We start from the raw sequence: 10,701 nt of genomic DNA, 5'->3' as shown, positions 1-10,701 counted from the left end.
CCGTGCCAACCAAGCGTGGCACAAGGAAGAGAGCCTCCCTGCTCTGGCTCAGAGCTGTATTTACCAAGCTTTGGGGATAATATGTACCTCTGGCAAAGAGCTGTCTCCCCTCAGATTATGCTGATGCCCGGGAAGCCACATTTAGGGATGTCAGTGGACGCTTTACTGCAGGAAAAGATGCATCTGAGAAATAGTGCCTCCTGTTTATTTTTGTCCTGAACCCTTTAGCTTCCAATGTTTATATTTTTCAACTCTACTGTCTGTATCTTTGAGCAGTGTTTACATGCATTCCCCTTTGCATCAGTAGGTGGGGTAGGAGAGGGTAGGGTAAGAATTACCTGTGGGGCTTTTCTGAAACATACACTTACTCCTGAACATCTGATACGTTCCTGGATATGACAGTTATAAGTGTCTGTGTAGTTTGTTTCTTGTTTTGTTTTTGTTTGTTTCTAATTTTTTTTTTTAGGAGTATAATTGGTTTACAATGTTGTGTTCGTTTCTGCTGTACATGAAGTGAATCAGCTATAAGTATACCTATATCCCCTCCCTTTTGGACCTCCCTCCCACCCCACCCCCATTGCATCCATCTAGGTCGCCACAGAGCACCAAACTGAGCTCCCTGTGCTGTACAGCAGGTCTGCGTAGTTTGGATAAACCACCAGAGAATTCGTAAACACCCATCATCTCTGGTTGAGACTCACTGCTCTATATAAACCACTACACAAATATTGATGCAGAACTATGAGCGCTTTACAAACACCAGCAGTGTCCTTTCTGCTTAGAGAACAAGGCACTGTGAAAGATGGCCAAGAATGGTTCAGTGAGGTTTATACAACTTGACACCACCCTAGCCTGCCTGAGGAAACAAAGGTCACAGCATTTTCCCTACAGGGAGGAAAGAGGACAATGACTTCAAACCATCTCCATCTAGTAACAGCAAAACATGTCCTTTCGCAAGTGAAATAAAAGCAAAAATAAACAAATGGGACCTAATCAAACTTAAAAGCCTTTGCACAGCAATGGAGACCATAAACGAAACAACAAGACAACCTACAGAATGGGAGAAAATATTTGCAAATGATGCGACTGAAAAGGGCTTAATTTCCAAAATATACAAACAGCTCATACAGCTCAATAGCAGAAAACAAACAAACCAATTAAAAAATGGGCAGAAGACCGTAATTGACATTTCTCCAGAAAAGACATACAGGTGGCCAGTAGGCACATGAAAAGATGCTCAACATTACTAATTATCACAGGAATGCAAATCAAATCCACAATGAGGTATCGCCTCACATCAGTCAGAATGGTCTACAAATCATCTGTCAATACAGCGGTCATCAGAAAGTCTGCAAATAATAAGTGCTGGAGAGGGTGTAGAGAAAAGGGCACCCTCCTACAATGTTGGTGGGAATGTAAATTGGTGCAGCCACTGTGGAGAATAGTATGGAGGTTCCTTAAAAAACTAAAACTACAGCTACCATATGATCCAAAAATCCCACTCCTGGGCATATATTCACAGAGAACTCTAATTTGAAAAGATACATGCACCCCAATGTTCATAACAGTACTATTTAAAATAGCCAAGACATGGAAGCAACCTAAATGTCTGTCAACAGATGAATGGACAAAAATGTAATGCATGCACACCCATATACACACACAGACACAATGGACTATTACTCAGCCAGAAAAAAACACTGAAAATGCCATTGGCAGCAACATGGATGGACCTAGAGATGATCATACTAAATGAAGTAAGTCAGAGAAAGACAAATATATGATATCACTTATATGTGGAATCTAAAACATGGTACAAATGAACTTATTTACAAAAGAGAAATAGAGACATAGAAAACAAACTTGTTACCAAAGGGGAAAGGGGGTGGGGGAGGGATGAATTAGGAGCTTGGGATTAGCAGACACCAACTACTATATATAAAATAGGTAAACAACAAGATCCTGCCGTAGAGCACAGGGAACTATATTCAGTACCTTATAATATAAACTATAATGGAAAAGAATCTGAAAAAGAGTAGATGACATATATAAAACAGAATCACTTTGCTGTGCACCTGAAACTAACACAACAGTGTAAATCAACTATGCTTCAATTTTTTTTTTTAATGTTCTTTCCTCTCCTCTTCACATATGATAACCTGGAAAAAACTAACCTCTAAAGAGGTTTCTAACAATAATTTCCATGTACAAAAGAGATCTAGGTCTATACTCTGCTATCTGTGTTCTCCACAAGGGGCAAGTATTGCTGTTGTTACCAAGAAATGACAAAAAGCATTTCTGATCAACAGAATTACAAATGCTGGCCTCATCAGCCGGCACAGCGAGATGCCCAGGACTCCTCTGGGAATGAGTTCTTCCAACTGCTGGAGGTAGGTGAGGAGAGCTTTCTGCCATTGGGGGTCACTAGCCCATTGAAAAACACAGGATCCCAAAACTCACAAGCAACTTAATTTAGCATTGTGTACGTATGTGTACGTGTGTGTGTGTGCACGTGTGTGTGTATGTATATGCGCAGAGAGGGAGAAATACCTCATTCCCTGTCAGCTAGTTTTGAAACTAGGAACAGAGAACAAAGTAATATATGTGCCGCAAACAGTTAAAAAGCTATTTCAGTGCCATGTTATATCCAGGGACACATTAACTCTTAATAGGCAAAAAATATAACTCATTGGAATAAATAAATAACTACTTTGGCAGACCCTTATCTGTTTCCCCACTAGATGCTATGCTCTGTGCTGGCAGGCACAATGCCTGACCTTTTAGCCGCGCATGCATGTCTCAGGCCTAAGTTGGGGCCTGACCCCCAGAAGACATTCACCAGGTACCTGCTGAGCGAATGGCGCTTCATAATCCTACAGCACTCACTTCTTCCTCCCTCCATCCCTCACGGTCCAGCCACATCTCACCCCTCCACCTGCCTCTCCTACTCCATGCCCCCAGGTCCTCGTTACCTGGAGCCAAATACTCATGCTTTTTAAGGCAAAAAGGTCAGTGGGAATGGGTCAACCATTCAAGGAGCCCTCATTCATCTGCATCTTGTGGGGAATTCCAGACTAGAATTTCCAGCTGCTTTATGCAAAAAACGGTCAAATGAGATCGTTCCCCAACAGACCCCCAGATTACTACAAATGGTACAAAGATCTCCACAGGAATTCACTGGTCAGAAGGCCTGAAATCCCAGGGTAGTCAGAACTCCCTAAATAAAATCTCTGATCCTCCACACCATAATTTTTGCCTGTTTGTTTTTTTCTTTTTGACAACAACCTTCAGTAAGAAACACATTTCATACTGCAACTCCGTCACGCACGTATACGTATGTTACTGAAACCCTTACTTGGTGCAGTGCCCTCTGATACAGCCAAATGTGCTGTTTGGTTATATCCTACTCTACTGGGTTTCTTTAATGCTGGTTCTAGCCCACAGAATTGGGATCTTGAACCACTAATGGTCATGACCTGCAGTTGAAAACCACTGGCCTAAATGGACCCAGTACAGCATCACCCACCCTGGTTTTATATGCACAAGATCATAGCTCTCCAGGAAGCCCCACATCATGTGGGCTCCTAAGCCAAACTTAGGGGCTCCAGCTATAACCAGATGAGCTTCAGGAATGTGGAGAGTAAACAGACTTTCTCACTGTGCCATTTCCTAGGTGAAGAAAGAAATGAAAACTTACGCTCACTAACTCTATGTTATGCTAGGTACTTTGCGTGAATGGCCTTCCTTAACCCCCTCAGCAGCTCTCTGTGGTAGTCATCATCCCCACTTTGGAGGTGAAACAACTGACGAAAGCAAAGAGAAAGTAACCAGCTAGTAAGGAACAGAGTGAGACTTCCAGCCAGCGCTATGCGACTCCACAAGCCACCATGCTCACCCTCCTGACTGCACTACATCAGCCACGACAAAGAGTCCTTCCTTCTTTCCCTCACCCCTGTGCCTGTCCACGTGCAGCATCTCACTCCAGATCTGGCCTGCTATCATTCCTCCAGGGAGGCCCCTCCAAGAGCCACTCTCCGCCAAACTCTAGACGTACAACTGGCACGTTATTTTTCCACGAGGTTCTGCAGTGCTTGGTCAAGTGTGTGCAGTATGGGTGTGTGTGAATGCGTGCGTGTCTATTGCTCTTCTGCTGCCAGAATCACACACCGGCTTTCCATCAAGCAGCGCCTGCAGGTCTCAGGGCTGTATGTCAGTCTCTATTACTTTTCTTCGGGTGCCTCATCTGACCCAGCTACTTGAGAATGACTAGCTAGGGCATTTCCATCTGTTTTTACTTCCTTCTGACTCTGACCTAGGCTGTTCACTGAGGAGCCGGTCGGAGCTGGGAAGGGCTGTATCAACCTCATCAAAACAACTTCTCAGGCAGCTGACTGCCTGCAGATTTGGGACAAGGGGTGAAAAATAAGAAATCATGTGCAGAGCTTTCTAAGTGGGGAAAGAAAGAGCAGGCAATCCAGAAGATCCACCAGCAATCCAGACAGCTACCTCAGCCAGCTCGGGCTGTGGGTGAAAAGAAGGCAAAGAACATAAAGAGGGAGGTGAGGGCACCCTAACAAATCTGCAACCAACCAACCCCTAAGAGCAAAACCATGAACAGAGCCAGAGGTGGGCTCTCCACCCTGACCTCTTCCTTAAGCTCTCAAAGGTTTTCCAGTGTATGTGGTACCGTGGGAAACTGGGAGCAACCTGTGTAGACTATGCACTTGGAGATCCTGCACTCACACCCCGGTAAAGCCGGCTGAGCCTATTAGACACAGGACAGATCCCTTTGATCGGAATATGTCCTTCCTCAGACTGGAATACTCAAAGCAATCTAACTGCCCAGGTGCCAATTCAGCACATATCCTGATCCAATCTCATTTTTGAAAACTTTTCTAAATCGACTGGTTTAAGAATATGCAGAGAGAGTATAGATATACAGAGATATATGGAATATATAGAATATTCAAAGAGATTATACTTAACACTTTCACTCTAAGAGACCCACATTAGGAGTGATAATTAGTACTTTGCAGAAAAACTGTCTTTCAGTTCTTCTATTTGTATGAATTTACACATTTGCTTAAAGAAGCTCTAGCCCGAAAGAACAAATCAGGTCTTTCCAAATAATTTGAACTAGTATTTCTGTTTTGATTTAAGTAGACTAAAAAGAACTAGTTTCTCAGCCTATCTCTGTTTTTCAGAGTAATGTGAGAAAGATAGCATTCTATAGCATAGTCGATGACTTTTGTTTCCACAGCTTATCACATATCTGAAGATTTATATGTCTGTGTTCAGAGCTAGCTCCTTTTCAAAAGTTTTTGACACTTAAATAATCCATATATCTATAAGCACATTTCTTAATGAGGAATAGTAGCATCTATTCCAAACAAATTTTTAGCATAATCAATGAGCTGCTTCCTATGATAGAATATCAGAATTGAGAAGGAATTCATTTTCACCCCATTCTAAATGAAACCCAAATTTCATTGTTTGTAATGTATTTCATTACACCTGAAAATAACAATGTTTAATATCATCAAATATCTATCTAGTCAGTGTGCAAATTTCCTCAATCATCTTATAATTCTTAAAAGTCTGTTGGAGGGAATTCCTTGGTGGTCCAGTGGTTAGCACTCTGTGCATCCACCGCAGGGGGCCTGGGTTCAAATTCTGGTCAGGGAACTAAGATCTCGCAAGCCACATAGCACAGGGGAGGAAAAAAAAAAACAAAACAGTCTATTGGAAGCACATATGGAACATTCTTCAGGATAAATCCCATGCTAGGCCACAAAACAAGTCTTGATAAATTTAAGAATACTGAAATAATGTCAAGCATCTTTTCTGACCACAATGGTATGAAACTAGAAATCAATTACAAGAACAAAAGTAGAAAATTCACAAATATGTGGAGATTAAACAACATGCTACTGAACAACCAGTGGGTCAAAGAAGAAATCAAAAGAGAAACCAAAAAATATTGTGAGACAAATGAAATTGAAATACAACATATCAAAACTTATAGGATGCAGCAAAAGCAGTTCTAAGAAGGAAGTTCATAGTGATAAATGCCTACATTAAGAAATGAGAAAGATTTCAAATAAACAAAAAGAGAAAGAGAGACAATCGAAAAGAGTGATGAAACTAGGAGTTGGTTTTTGGAAAAGATAAACAAAATAGACACACCTGTAGCCAAACTCACCAAGAAAAGAGAGAGGACTCATATAAATATCAGAAATGAAAGAGGAGACATTACAACTGATAACCACAGGAATACAAAGGATCATAAGAGACTACTACAAGCAATTATATGCCAACAAATTGGATAACTTAGAAGAAATGGATAAATTCCTAAAAACATACAACCTACCAAAACTGAATCAGGAAGAAATAGAAATTCTGAACCAACTAATTACTAGTAAGAAGATTGATTTGGTGATTAAAAACCTCCCAACAAAAGAAGTCCAGGACCAGATGGCTTCACTGGTGAATTCTGCAAACAGTTAAAGACAAATTAATACCAAACCTTCTCAAACTCTACCAAAAAATAGAGGGGGAGGGAACAATTCCAAACTCATTTTATGAGACCAGTATTACCTTGATACCAAAACCAGACAAGGATACTACAAGAAAAGAAAAGTATAGGCCAATATCCCTGATGAACACAGATGTAAAAATCCTCAACAAAATATTAGCAAACGAAACTCAACAATACATTAAAAAGATCATACACCACGATCAAGTGGGATTTATTCCAGGGATGCAAGGATGGTTCAACATCTCCAAATTAATCAATGTGATACACTGCATTAACAAAATGAAAGATGAAAATCATATGATCATCTCAATAGATGCAGAAAAAGCATTCAACAACATCCTTTCATGATAAAAACTCTCATCAAAGTTGGTATAGAAGGAACATATCTCAACATAATAAAGGCCATATATGACAAATCCATAGCTAGTATTATACACAATGGGAAAAAACTTAAAAGCTCTTCTGCTGTGATCAGGAACAAAATAAGGATGCCCACGCACCACTTTTACTCAGCATGGTACTGGAAATCCTAGCCAGAGCAATTAGGCAAGAAATAAAAGGCAACCAAATCAGAAAGGAAGCAGTAAAACTGTCACTATTTGCAGATGACATGATATTTTATATAGAAAACCCTAAAGACTCCATAAAAAAACTGTTAAAAATAATAAATTCATTAGAGTTGCAAGATACAAAAGTCAATATACAAAAATCAGTATGTTTCTTTACACTAATAATGAACTATCAGAAAGGGAAAATAAGAAAACAATCCATTTACAATTGCATCACAAAGAATAAAATACCTAGCAATAAATTTAGCCAAGGAGGTGAAAAATCTATACTCTGAAAACTGTAAGACATTAATGAAAGAAATTGAGGAAGACACAAATAAATGGAAAGAACATCTGTGCTCATGGACTGGAAGAATTTGTATTATTAAAATAGTCATACTACCCAGTGATCTATAGATTCAATGCAATTCCTATCAAAATTCCAATGGCATTTTTTCATAGAAATAGAACAAATAACCCTAAAATTCAGATGGAACCTTGAAAGACTCTGAGTAGCCAAAGCAACATTGAGAAAGAATAACAAAGCTAGAGGCATCACACTGCTTGCCTTAAAACTATATTATAGGGGCTTCCCTGGTGGCGCAGTGGTTAAGAATCCGCCTGCCAATGCAGTGGACATGGGTTCGAGTCCTGGTCCGGGAAGATCCCACATGCTACGGAGCAACTAAGCCTGTGCACCACAACTACTGAGCCTGTGCTCTAGAGCCTGTGAGCCACAAATGCTGAAGCCTGTGCACCTAGAGCCCATGCTCCGCAACAAGAGAAGCCACCGCGATGAGAAGCTCGCGCACCGCAACAAAGAGTAGCCCCTGCTCACCACAACTAGAGAAAGCCAGTGCACAGCAACGAAGACCCAACACAGCCAAAAGTAAATAAATAAAATAAATAAATTTATAAAAAAATAAAGTGAGATTTCTTTTTCAAAACTATATTATAAAGCTATAGTAATCAAAACAGGACGGTATTGGCATAAAAAGAGACACATAGATCAGTGGAACAGAATAGAGAGCACAAATATAAACCCATGCATATATGGTCAATTAATTTACTACAAAGGAGCCAAGAACACTCACTGAGGAAAGGATATTCTCTTCAATAAGTGGTATTGAGAACATTGGACAGCCATGTGCAAAAGAATGAAACTGGGCTACTATCTTCCACCATACACAAAATCAACTAAAATGGATTAAAGACTTGAACATAAAGCCTGAAACCATAAAGCTCCTGGAAGAAAACATAAGCTCCCTGACGATGGTCTTAGAAATAATTTTTTGGATTTGACACCAAAAGCAAAGGCAACAAAAAGCAAAAAGTCTACAGAAGCAAAAATAAACAAGTGGGACTACATCAAACTAAAAAGTTGCTGCACAGCAAAGGAAACCATCAACAAAATAAAAAGACAATCTAAAGAATAGGAGAAAATATTTTCAAATCACATATCCTATAAGGGTTAATACCCCAACTATATAAAGAACTCATATAACTCAGTAGTAAACAAACAAACAAACCCCAAACAATCTGATTTTTAAAATGGCAGATGATCTGAATAGACATTTTCCCAAAGACATACAGAGGCTCAACAGGTGCATGAAAAGGTACTCAACATCACTAATCAGGGAAATGCAAATCAAAACCACAATGAGATATCACCTCACACCTGTGAGAATGGCTATTATCAAAAAGATTAGAAATAATAAGTGTTGGTTAGGATGTGGAGAAAAGGGAACCCTGGTGCACTGTTGGTGGAAATGTAAATTGCTACAGCCACTATGGAAAACAATATGGAGGTTCCTTAAAAAACTAAAAATAGAACTACCATATGATCCAGCAATTCCACTCCTGGGTATATATCCAAAGAAAACAAAAACATTAATTTGAAAAGGTATATGCACCCCACTGTTCACAGCATTATTTACAATTGCCAAGATATGGAAGCAACCTAAGTGTCCATCAACAGATGAATAGCTAAAGAAGATGTGATATCTCCTTCCCCCCCGCTCACACACACACACACACACACACACACACACACAATGGAATATTACTCAGACATAAAAACGAATGAAATTTTGCCATTTACAACATGGATGGACCTGGAGTGTATAAATGCTAGGTGAAATAAGTCAGACAGAGAAAGACAAATACTGTATGTCATTTCTTATGTGTGGAATCTAAAAAAATAAAACAAACGAATGTAACAAAACAGAAATGGACTAATACAGAACAAACTAGTGGTTACCAGCGGGGAGAGGAAAGGGGGGAGAGGCAAGATGGGGTAAGAGATTAAGAGGTACAAACTACTATGTATACAATAAATAAGCTACAAGGATATATTGTACAGCACAGGGAATATAGCCAATACTTTATAATAACTTTAAATGGACTATAGTCTATAAAAATACGGAATCACTGTGTTGTACCCTGCAACTAATATAATATTTTAAATCACCTATATTTCAAAAAAGCAAAAATATATAAAAATAAATAAAATGAATTATATGTGTTTATTTGCTCTTGTATTCAGTATAGTTTAATCTTTATTTCTGAAATGATTTTAAGTTACCTATACTTGTCTGAGGTAGTTTTGTCACCTTTATTTTCATATATTCCTATTTTTCCAAATACTTCACGTATGAGTTTCTGTACCTTTGATTTATGTTGTTCTTCCACGCTTCTATCATTTTATTTCATTTTAGCTTTTTTTAAATTTAGCTTACAGTTTTCATCTCTTTCGTGACCATGTCCTTCTTGTGTGCGTTCATCATCTGAAGGAATGTTATTCTGCTCCTTATATTTTTTCTTATAAGAACTTTGTATGGACATTGACCACAGTCTTTTCCAGTTGCTCCTATTTAAGTGAAATGAATTTTCCTTTTACTCTCACAAAGGGTGGTTGCCAATAATCATTTTTCTAGCCTCACAGCTCCAGAGCTCATTTTGTTCTTTTGGAATAAGGAATATGGCCTTAATACTTTCTAAATTATGCTCCTTAATACTTTTTAAATTATTTCTTACCCTCACCCATTTTTTCTGCATTCCCTCTTTCCTTTGTCCCTATTTTCCTTTTTCTGCTCAATTTTGATCCTACTCCCAGTACTTTTTCCTCAGTGTGAAAGAAAGCTTAGTAGGAGAAGAAAAAGAAGGTGCAGCAGTGATTTATGTAGCCCATAAAGCCTACTATACTTACTCTATGGCCCTTGAGAAACCAATTTGCTAACCTCTACTCCAGAGCAACTTTTTCTCTGGAGGGTTCCTCCACATTCCATATAGTCTAGGTGGTGCTGTCAATCACAGTGCACCAACACAGCAGTGAGATGGGACCCAAGCAGGGGTAATAAATGGAGTCTTCCATAGAATTAATAAGCAGACATTAGAAGAGGGGTCTTTCTATTAGGGTACTTGGCTATGGGTTTGTGAATCTCAGGCCGCTTGTGGACACTGCTTTTAGCCGCATGGAGGAAGCCTATGTCCAAGGAGAGAAAAGAAGGCTCAGATTATGAAGGAAGTTGGGGTGATTCGAATCCTCTGAATCAAGCTGACACAGCTGCATCCCTGGACTTTCCAGTTCCATGAGCCGATAAATTCACTTTTCTG

This window comes from Delphinapterus leucas, chromosome 9 (genome assembly GCF_059928025.1).
Source record: "Delphinapterus leucas isolate spDelLeu-1000000601 "Yukka" chromosome 9, BTC_Dleu_Yukka2, whole genome shotgun sequence".
NCBI lineage: Eukaryota > Metazoa > Chordata > Mammalia > Artiodactyla > Monodontidae > Delphinapterus > Delphinapterus leucas.
This window is presented reverse-complemented; position numbering follows the sequence as displayed.